Genomic DNA, 11,434 nt, shown 5'->3' with positions numbered 1-11,434 from the left:
AAGAAAGAAAGAAAGAAAGAAAGAAAGAAAGAAAGAAAGAAAGAAAGGAAGAAAGAAAGAAAAAAAGAAAGAAAAGAAGGAGGGAAGGAAAGAAGGAGGGAAGGAAGGAAGAAAGGAAGGAAGGAAAGAAGGAAGGAAGGGAAGGAGGGAAAGGGAAGGGAAGGAGGAAGAAAAGAGAAAAAGAAAGACAATTCAAATCTCTTCCTGACTTTCCTATTTCTTTCAAGAGCACGACCACCATTCTAGTTCCCCAGGTTTTTAACTTCAGTCATCCTTGATTCCTTTTTCTCCCTTCATCTCCTACACGCAGTCATTTGCCAAGTCTTTTTGATTCCCCCTAGACAAACTAATTCTCATTCATCTCCTCACCACTCATCTACTACTGTAGTTGAGGACTTTGTCACCTTTCCTGAGACGACAACAAGTAACCTCCTAACTGGTCTTCCTGATTTGTTTCTCTTCTCTCCAATCCATCTTTCACATTGTTACCAAAATGAGCTACACAGGTGTGCCATGTCACTTCCCTGCTCAGAAAGTTCCGGGGGCTCTCTCTTTGCTCGGAGGTAAAACACAAATGTCATTTGGCACTGAAGCCATTTACAACCTGGCTTCACTCTATCTACCAGTCCTTCCTCCCTGACAAGGCCAGTCTTCTTAATGCCTTAAACTCCTTCCTGCCATGTACTCTGTGATCCAGTGATACTGGCTTCCTTGATGCTCCTTGAACAAGACATTCCATTCCCCACTCTGGGCTACCTTCTCAAACTTATTACATATTCCTACCCTTCATATATATTATATTTCAGTCAAACTGGCTCAGTTGCTTTTCCTTGTATACAATGATTATTCACTCTTTGGAAAGAAAATGTGTTTCATGCTTTCAGCTTTGACAGCTTAAAACTGTACTAAGACTTTCAGGAAAATGTGTATAGTGCTTTAAAGTTTGCAAAAGGCTTTAAGCTATTAAAACTTACAACTGAAACAAGACTTTTGGGACAATCCATATAACTATCAACCCTGATGAACAATATTTTTCGTGTCTGTTAATGCAGAAAATTGCTCATATAAACTTTAACAGAAATCACAAAAAATTGAAATTGTTGTCCAAGCAACTTTAATAGCCAGTGACTGCAAGAGTTCATTCTAGGGGCAATCTTTCAGTACTCATGAAATTGAGTATTCAGGGTATTGTCATATTTATATGCACATTTATACACCTGTATGTATACACATGCCCATGTATGCACATGTACAGGTATATATGATCACACATATGCATAGATATATGTGAATATACATGATAAACATATACAATTCATGTATATATATGCACATGTATACACATATATGTGTGTCCAAACTGCTCCTCTGTTTGAGACAAATATTTTTCCTCATCCATAGATCCCTACACTGAAAGCTATCCCTTCTTCCTAATCCCTACCTAGAAACTATTTTCTCTTCTCCAGGGACTTTTTGTTATCTGTCAGGCTAGGCAGGGAAAGGAATGAAAGCATAAAAACATACCAAAGGAACAAATATTAACCTAAATATTCCCCCCCCAAAGCTGCCTGAATATTACACATACATGTTCATATCATGCTGCTGTCAGGTGTAAGAGGATCATACCACCTGTAAGCATCATCCCAAAGGTTCAGTCATTTTTTCCTTTTAATTATTAATAGTTAACATTTATATAGAGTTTTCATATATATACATGTGTATGTCTGTGTATACATATACATACATGTGTGTATGTATATATATGTATGCAATATAAATTAATACACATAACAACCCAATGAAGAATTCAGCTAACATGAAGGTAAACTAATCCTCCTTCATTGTGGGTGAGGTACCCTTTTCTGCTCTGTGGATGGCTGGAGTGCATATACAAGGAATCTGCTCCAATTAGGAGAGGAAATAAGCAAGGAGAACATATGAGCATGCTAAGCTATGATATACGTGGCCCTTTTGAGGTCCCCATAGGCAAAAAAAAAAGGATGGCACCATGCAAGATCATGGAACTAGCAGCATAGCTATGACAGGGAGAAGAAAATATACATACCCTTTCTCTGTTAATATCAGAGCAATAGGCACATCAGGAAAACACAACCCACTACTGGAGGGTATCCTCCCACCTGAGTGTTACAGACCTCTCCCATGGACTTTCTAAGCTGCCTTAGGCTAGAAAAATGTCTTCCTCTGATCTTTTATTGGCTTTGCAACTCCAAAATTATATTTGAAATGTTATTTTATAGTTGTTTAGAGTGCAATGTTGGGAGAGTTCAGCGGGGTTCCAGCCTGTACTCTGACATCTTGGTTCCACCAGTACTGCCTTTTCTGTTAATGTGAATCATGTGGACTGTATTTTTCCTGAGAGAAGATAGTAGCCGCCAGGAAGGAGAGTTGCTTGGTACCTTCCATAAAAGGAAGAAGAGTTTTCCTGATGGTCAGGAGGCTTGGAAATGAGCCCTTTCTGATTTTGTTGGGTTAAATACAATCTGTTCTATATTTAATATCTTATTTAAGTGCTTTCAAAGTAAGGGAGAAAAAAATTAGTCAGAAACTGACATTTCTATGGTTTCCCTGAATAAGAACATGATCTAGAGAGACTTTATGAGAGGTTCCTCATCCTTGCCCCCAAAAGAAAATTTTACCTGGATCTATTGTGTCTAGGCTCAGATTAGGGTATAGATTACACATAGTTTAGTGGAGTATAATATGGTATAGATTACACATTGGTTACTAGTATATAAATATTATAGCATTTTAGAAAGGAAAAAAGTAAGCCTCAGATTAATGAATCATTTAGCTAGGAAGTACTGAACAACTTCAAACTAGTTTTCTGACTCAAATATTGGTTCTTTTTTCAGGAGAACACACTAAGTCTTTTGAATGAGTCCAACTTACAATTAATTATGCCTTGCAAGACCTTTATGGACCATTAGGTGATTTTCATGAATCATCCAAGGGTTGAGAGACATGATATATTTGCTTCTAGGGACTCTTTATGAGTCTTTATGTAATTTGCTTAAAGACTCAGTCCTTTTCTACATTAAATGATCATTTTTAGATGGTGTATGTTACATCATTTAGTAGTATTTTGAGATGTTAGATGCTATTAATCTATAGATAATTATTGAAAACCATAAAGTACTCAGAGCTCTCCTAGGCCCCGTGTTGATTATAAAGAAATTCAAAGACATTATTCCTGCCCAAGAGATTACAGTCTGGCTGATGAGAAGAAGATAGCTTCGTGGAGGAGATGAAATATAAAATGGGCTTCGAAGGGTAGATGGTGGGATTAGTTTAGGTAACTCGAAAGAGGAGGGAATTCCAATTAGGGAGAACATCATGAACAAAGATGTAGAGGAATAAACAGGCATATTATAATAAAGAGCATGGTCAGACTTTGAATAATGAAGTATTTCTATATTATATCACTATAATAATGAAAGGTAGGTTTTGAGGAAGAATGGAAAATCAGTTTGAATGACTAGGGAATAGCCAATATGGTGTAGGATAGAGTCAGACTCTTGTAGATATTAACTTGGGCAAATCTCCTAAATTCTTAGTGTCACAGGCAACTCTTTTTCAAGAATAATATTTTCCACCAATTGCAAGTAAAAACAATTTTTAACATTTGTTGCTTTTTTTTAAATTTCAAATTCTCTCCTTCCCTCCTTCCCCTCCCCTGCCCCCAAACAGTAAACAATCTGATATAGGTTACACATGTGCAATCACCTAAAGCATTTCCATATGAGTCATTCTGTGCAAGAAGGGAAAGAAGGAAGAAAGGAAGGAAGGAAGGAAGGAAGGAAGGAAGGAAGGAAGGAAGGAAGGTAGGAAGGAAGGAAGGAAAGAAGGAAGGAAGGAAAGAAGGAAGGAAGGAAGGAAGGAAGGAAGGAAGGAAGGAAGGAAGGAAGGAAGGAAGGGAAGGAAGAAAGGGAAGGAAGAAAGGGAAGGAGGGAGGGAGGGAGGAAGAAATGAAGGAAGGAAGAAAGGGAGGGAGGGAGGAAGAGGAAGGGAGGGAGGAAGGAAGGGATGGATGGAGGGAGGGAGGGAGGAAGGAAGGGAGGAAGGAAGAAAGGAAGGAAGGAAGGAAAGAAGGGAGGAAGGAAGGAAGGGAGGAAGAAAGAAAGCGTCAGTTTGTATTCAGACAACATCAATTATTTCTCTAGAGACAGATAGCATTTTTCATCATGAATCCATTGAGAATGTCTTGGATCATTGTATTACTGAGAATAGCCAAGTCATTCACAGTTCTTCACCATACAATCTTGCTGTTACTGTGTAGGATGTTCTCCTGGTTCTACTCACTTCACTTTGTATTGGTTCATCTAAGTCTTTCTATTTTTTTTCTGAAATCACCCTGCTTGTCATTTCTTGCAGCACAATGATAATCCATTACCTTCATTTACCACAACTTGTTCAGCCATTTCCCAATTGATGGGCATCCCCACAGGTAACTCTTGAAGTCCAGAGTTTGTGGAACTGCTCCTGATCTGAATTGATAGAGTTTCCTTATGGGAAGTGCCTTACACCAATAATATTACAAGTCTGTTTAAAAGCAAAACAACCACCAGGTGGAAGACCCCTGCCTCATAAACATGAAAAACCAATACAGAAAAAACATCCAGGACTCAGCTCTTCTGTGTGATAAGAAACCTTGGTTAGAAAAATAGCAATTCCAATGTTTGGGACTAGCCTAAAGATAATCTCTTTGTGCCGCATTTTTCTCATCTACAAAGTGAGGACATTAATTTCTCTTCTAGCTCCAAATCCTGGTATTATGTCAGACTGCATACTAATTTTTTCAGATCAATTTAAATGAAAAGGTTTGATCTTCCCTTTCTCCTTTCTCTGTTTTTATATCCACACACACACTAATCTTGGATAAAATACTGAGAATTGTGGGGATTTTCTCTTTCTTTCTCTTCTGACCCTGTTCCTCCATTGGGTCCTTTCTAATTTTGCTGCTTTCTTGTTTGCATTGTGAGGAATGTTGGAATGTCCCTTGGGGTTAGATCTCGGGGGTGGGGGTGGGGGTGGGGTGGGACAGACCAGTCTGTAAAATGGACTTGTTTCTTTCTCTGTTTTACCATGTCAGCCTCTCCACAAGGCTGTGCTATGTTTAACAAAGAGGTGGTATTAGAAAATACAGCTGGTCCCAGCTCAGCTGCTGTGTTTGCTGTTGGGGCACCTACCCAAATCTTGGTGTGACCAGCATGTCACTGAAAAGGAGAAGGAAGAGGAGGAGGAGGGGAAGGAGAAGTAGAAGGAGGAGGAGATAATTTTCTTATTGATTATGGTAATAGCAACCTTGCTTGAAAATGGTCTCATTTATTTTGGAGAAATTCCAACTGCTTTTCAGCTAATGGGTCCCAAACCCTTCAGCCAACTATGAGGCAATTTCACTTTTTGGAAGTACACACATTTTCCAAGCTATAAGGTTTCATATAGTAATTGCATTTGGAGTTGTTTTCCATAACTGCCATTGCATGAGTGATTTTCAGATTGCAAAGCACATTCTTCTCAATAACCCTATGAGATAGGTAAAACAAGCATTATTATTTCTATTTTACAGATAAAGAAAATGAGTCCGTTAAAGGTTTGGTGACTTGTCCAATCCGAAAGAAAAGAGGTGTATTATTTGGTTGAGCAGTGAAATCATAGCTAGTTTAGGAGAACATCCCAGACACCTCCCATAAGAGGATTAGCTGGCGGAAAAAGTACTGATGTGGAAGGCAGAAAGCCTGTGTTCCAATCTCTGGTCCTGCCGCTTGCATATGGCAAAGTGGACAGACAGACTGATCTATGAGAAGTCAGTGGACCTAGGTTCAGGTCCTGGCTCTTCCATTTCCATCCTGTATGACCTAGGGAAAATTATTTCCCCTCTCTCACCTTCAGTTTCCTAGGATATAAAAAGACCAGGTCGGACTCATTCATTTCTAAGATCCTTTTAAGCCTTAGGACAGTTTGCTGAATTGTTCTAACCTAGCAGTTCCTTGCCCTTAGTTTCATTCATACAGTGTTTTTGACATACAAAAGTGCTTTCTTTACTATGACCCTGTGACAAAGGTGGCTCAAATATTATTCTGTCCATAAGTGACTTGCAATGTAGGTAGCATTCTCTAAATAAATAACCTGTTGTGCAAAAATATTATTCTTGTGACTTGCCCATAATCACACAACTAGTAAATAATGGAACTGGGATTCATCTAGGTGGGGCAGTGGATAGAATATTGGAATTGGAGTCAGGAAGACCCTAATTCACATCCTGCCTCAAACACTTATTAGATAAAAGTTACTTCTCTTAGTCTTTGTTTACTCAACTATAAAATGGGGATAATAAATAGCACATACCTTATGGTGTTATTGCAAGATTCCAATGAGATATACAAAGCACTTTGCAAACCCCCCAAATGCTATGCAAGTGCTAGCAATTATTATTATTTAAACATAGATCTCCTAATAGGTCCTCAATAAGTATCTGTTGAATGAGTGACTGAATGCTTGAATCAGTGGTTTGATGTTTCTGAGACCTAGTTTTCTCTCATCTGTTGTTTGTCCTTTGTTTTCAAAGAGAATCAATGATATCACAGGGTAATGTCTTGACTTGTGGGTGAATTGGATTTAAGTGAAAAAGAGTTGCAAAAAGTCATCAGACTGACTCTTCCAGAGTCATTGGAGTCCAATGGCAAGACAAAAGTCAGGAAACCTGGTGATGGCCTGGGATGCTGTGGATGACCATAGCATCTTTCATGTCTGACCAAGCACTAAATGTTCCACAGTGCCTTCCTCAGCTGCCTTCATGGCCATTGGTACAAATTACTCTCATCCGCTCATTCCACCAGAGGAATTCTTCATATGCTTGGGGTAGACATCCCCTAACTGACCAATAAGTGTGAGGCCCATTGGTTACCCTCAACCTATTTTAGCCCTTTTTACCTCAGTTTCCTCATCTGTAAAATGAACTGGAGAAGGAAATGGTAAACTACCATGGCATCTTTGCCAAGAAAATCCCAAATGGAGAGTCAAACATGACTAAACAACAACGATCATATGGAAATTTTTCCAGACATCATGATTAAATTAACCTCTTTACAACTTCCACAATTTGCTCCTGATTCTTTCCCTTGAGGTCAAAGAGAACAAGTCAAATCCCTCCTCCACAAAATGGTAGCTCTTCAAATACTTGAACAAAACTTATTTTTAAACAAATCTAACATGTTCTCCATATGAAAAGGCTTCATATTAAGCCAGCCATATACCCATTGAGTCTTCTCTTTATTGTTCAATCATATCTGATTCTTCATGACTCCATTTGGGATTTTCTTGGCAAAGATCCTGGAGTGGTTTCCCATTTACGTCTCCAACTCATTTTATAGATGAGGAGACTGAGACAAATAAAGCGAAATGATTTGCCCAGGGTCACTCAGTTAGTAAGTGTCTGAGGGTGGACTTGAACTTATGAAGATGAGTCTTCCTGACTCCATGCTGACTCCTTATCACATTTATTTTCTACCAGCTAAACATGCTCAGTTCTTTTAACCAATCCTTATATGTAATGAACTCAAGGACTATTGCCATCTAGTTGCCCTCATGTCCAGCTTATTTATGTCTGTCTTAAACCACGGTACCCAGAACTGAACACAATATTCAGATGAGGTCAGAGAAAGATTGAGCACAGTGGAATTATCACCTCCCTATTTCTGGAACTACAATCTCCCTTAGTGTAGTCTAAGACCACATTAGCTTTCCTGGATGCTTTATTACTTTGCTGACTTATATTGAGCTTGCTGTCTACTAAAACCCCCAAATCTTTTTCAAAACAACAGCTATCTTCTCCCCTACCTTATATGTGTGACATGATTGTTTTTATTTATTTTTTTGTAATCCAGACTTCATTTCTATTTAATTTCATATTATTTGATTAAGTCCAGTGCTCTAGCCTGCCAAGACCTTTTTGGATACTGACTCAATCATACATTGTGCTAGCTATCCTTCCCAGATTACAAAGTTGAGTCAAAGATAATTCAATTATCTGTACACTTGATGAGTAACCATGTAAACTTTTCTCCAAGTCTAATAAAAATGTCAAACAGCATAGGGCCAACCACAGATCCCTTGGTTAGTTTACTGGAGATCTGCCACATTGTCAATGAATCATTAACAACAACTGCTCTTTGAATTTGACTGTCTAACAAGTCCTGAATCCATCTAATTGTATTGTTTAGACCACATCTCTCTTCTCCACAAAAATAGTATGACATGCTTGACAAAAGTTTTGCTAAAATCTAGGTAAGTTAAATCCACAGCATTTCACTCATCTATTAGTTTACTAAGCCTGCCAAGAAAAGGAAAGGAGGTTAGTCTGACATGACCTGGTTTTGATGAAACCATGTAGAATTTTTTTAATCGCTGCTTCCTTTTCTAGTTACCAACCATCTTTTTAAAGAATTTTATCAAGAATTAAAGTCAAGCTCAGTGACCTATAGTTTTCAGACTCTATTCTCTTTTCTTTTTTGAAACTCAGGGCAACATTTGTCCTTTATCCTTCTTAAATCCTGTAATATCACGCCCATTGTTCATAATAATAACTGCTAATATTTATCTAACACTTTAAGGTTTTCAAAGTGCTTTACACATATCATCTCTTTGATTTTTACAATAACTCTCCGAGTTGGGTATTATTATCTCCATTTTACAAATGGAGAAACTGAAGCTTATAGAGCTTGTGGCTTGTCTAGGGTCTCAGAGTCAGTTAAGCACCTGAAGAAGGATTCAAATTCAGGTCTTCCTGACTTCAATTCCAACACTATCCCCAAAACCACCTTTAACCTTTAACCATTCTTCAAATATTGCTGACAATGACTCAACAATCACATTTGCCAATTTCTTTTAGGACCTAAGGATGTAGTTGACCTGGGCCTGGTGACTTGGATTCATCAAGGGCAATAAGGTGTTCTTCTCCTAGCTCCTTATTTATCTTGGGTATTGACACCTTGGAATTCAGTGTTGGAGGTTTGTTTGTTCATTTCCTGTGCAAATGTCACCCTTCTCTTTTTTTTTTTTTGGAGGGGGGAAGGCAGGGCAATTGGGGTTAAGTGACTTAAATGTCACTCTTCTTGGGAAAGAAATCAAGCAAAAGAAGACAAAACAGCTCTGCCTTCTACCTGTTGTCAATGATTATCATCCCATTTACATCAAGTAACTCAGATCAAGGCCCAAAGAGTTGAGGTGACTTGCTTAGGATCACACAACTTGGCATAACCAGAACATGAAACCAGGTCTTCATAACTTAGCTAATAGTCTTTGCTATACCATACTGCCTCTAATTCCCAAACCACATGCATGAAATGGGTTTCCAAACTCTATAGGATTCAATTCTACTCCTCTTTCTATGAATAAGTACACACACCCAGGTAACAACTATTCTACAGATCTGGCGTTGGCCAGTGTGAAAGGGAAAAGGCATTTGGGGAAGTGCTTGTGGGTGAGAACTTGCATGACCCAATCTTGTGGTGCTTCTGTTTTAGACAAGGACATTTTCTGCACCTGGAGGAGGATTGGAATACTTTCAAACTGTGGAGAGGTCTGGGAGAGAGCAGAGCAGGTTGTAAAAGGACTATGGAAGTCTTCAGTAGAAGCTGAGTGGGAAATGAGAAGAATTAGGTTGCACAGTCTGGGATGGAGATACTGGGAAGAGAAATATTATCATGGCTGGTTAGCAGGGAGTGAGATTGAGCCTTTTCTGAAATATTGCATGGGGCAGGGGGAAGGTGGGACTCCAAATGTCTAGCTATGCCACTGACTGTGAATTAAGTCTGGACATCTAAAAAGCTATATTGTTTAACTTGAGTAGCTTTGGGAACCAAGCCATTTTTTAATATGCCTCTTATGACATGGATGCTGAGGCAATTGGCCTGATTCTCAGATGATATAGGGTGAGAAATGACCTTGTTATCAAAGTTACCTAGGCTAGCCTCCCTCTCCTCTCCTCTCCTCTCCTCTCCTCTCCTCTTTCAATGAGCTTATCCTACCTCACTAGGCTAATAGTGTGAGGGCAGCTAAAGTAGTCTTTGCAGAGATATAAAAATCTGTTCTGATCTATACACCCAGGACTAAAAGCACTCCTAGGAAGGTCATCTGGTAGAGTCTTTATCTGAAGCATGACTTCCCTCTACAATATCTCCGTCAAATGTTTGTTGAATTGATATAAAGTAGGTATCATTCACCCTCTGCTTAAACATCGACAAAAGTTCTCCAAAGCTGGGGAACTGACTACCTCTTAAGACAATTCCTTATATGCTTGGACAAATCTAATTGTTAGAAAGTTTTCTTTAATAATCTGGCCAAGTCTAAAGTGTCCTGATGGTGGTGTTCAGTATCCTTTGGAGAATCCCATTCTGTGCTCTTTTATGTTAATTATAAATCCGGCAATAGTATTTCCCTTCTGGTAGGAGTGGCTTTGTCTCCTCTTGAGTAATAAAACTGATGCATGCTCTTGTATGATTTCATGGTGCCCTCATCAACTCACATTTTGGTTACTGAAATAGCCTGCTGGTGGGTCTACAAGTCTCTCCCTACATTCTCTCCCTTCATTCTCCCTTCAACCACTAAAGTGATTTTCCTAAAATACAAGTCTGATCTTGTCATCCCCCAATAAACTCCAGTGGCTTCCAGTTGCCTTCAGGATCAAACACAAAATGTTCTGTTTGGTATTCAAAGCCCTTGATAACCTAGCCTGCCTTTTCAGTGTTCTTACACCATACTCCTCACCATGTATTCTGATCCAGTGACACTGGCCTCCTAGCTGTTTCAGGAACAGGACCCTCCATTTCTTGGCTCTGGGCATTCTCTCTGGCTGTTCGTCATGCCTGAAACTATCTTCCTCCTCTGCTCTGACTCTTGACATCCTTGGCTCATCCCACCTCCTACAGGAAGCCTTCCCCAACCCCTCTTAAATCCAGTGCCTTCCTTCTGTTAATTAGCTCCTATTAATCCTGTATATACCTTGCTTTGTATATATCTGTTTGCTTGCTGTCTCCCCCATTAGATTGTAAACTCCTTCAGCGCAGGTTCAGCCTTTTGCCTCGTTTTCATAGGTCTTGGCACATAGTAGGCCCTTAATAAATGTTTAATGAATTGAATTGGACTCCATGTCAATACCGCACACATTCAGAATCAAAACATAGTTTTAAAGAATGGCTTTATATATTGCTAGAGGGAAGGAAAGGACCTCAGAAACAAAGCTAGTTGGTTTTTATTCCCGGTTCTATTAGAGTGTATTGAAAATCTTTATTGCTGTTTTCCCAGTTAAATAGCCTTTCGTGTTTGTATAGTGTTTTATGATCGTATTTAAGTTAATTCCCTGAATAAATGATGCCAGAAGGAACATGTGCTTCCTGCACTCATGGGCATATGCATG

The 11,434-nt window shown here is 39.0% G+C and overlaps 1 protein-coding gene across 1 annotated transcript in view; it reads right to left on the bottom strand.

Moving 5' to 3' along the window:
• Window positions 1-11,434, bottom strand: part of CAPN9 (calpain 9) — a 120,320-nt gene that overhangs the window by 54,747 nt on the left and 54,139 nt on the right. The window lies entirely within an intron of this gene.

Source organism: Petaurus breviceps, unplaced genomic scaffold, assembly GCF_028583685.1.
Source record: "Petaurus breviceps papuanus isolate PSGF00001 unplaced genomic scaffold, PetGlider_PUasm1.0 90650, whole genome shotgun sequence".
Classification (NCBI taxonomy): domain Eukaryota; kingdom Metazoa; phylum Chordata; class Mammalia; order Diprotodontia; family Petauridae; genus Petaurus; species Petaurus breviceps.
The sequence above is the reverse complement of the archived record's forward strand: the minus strand, read 5'-3'. Positions and strand labels throughout refer to the sequence as shown.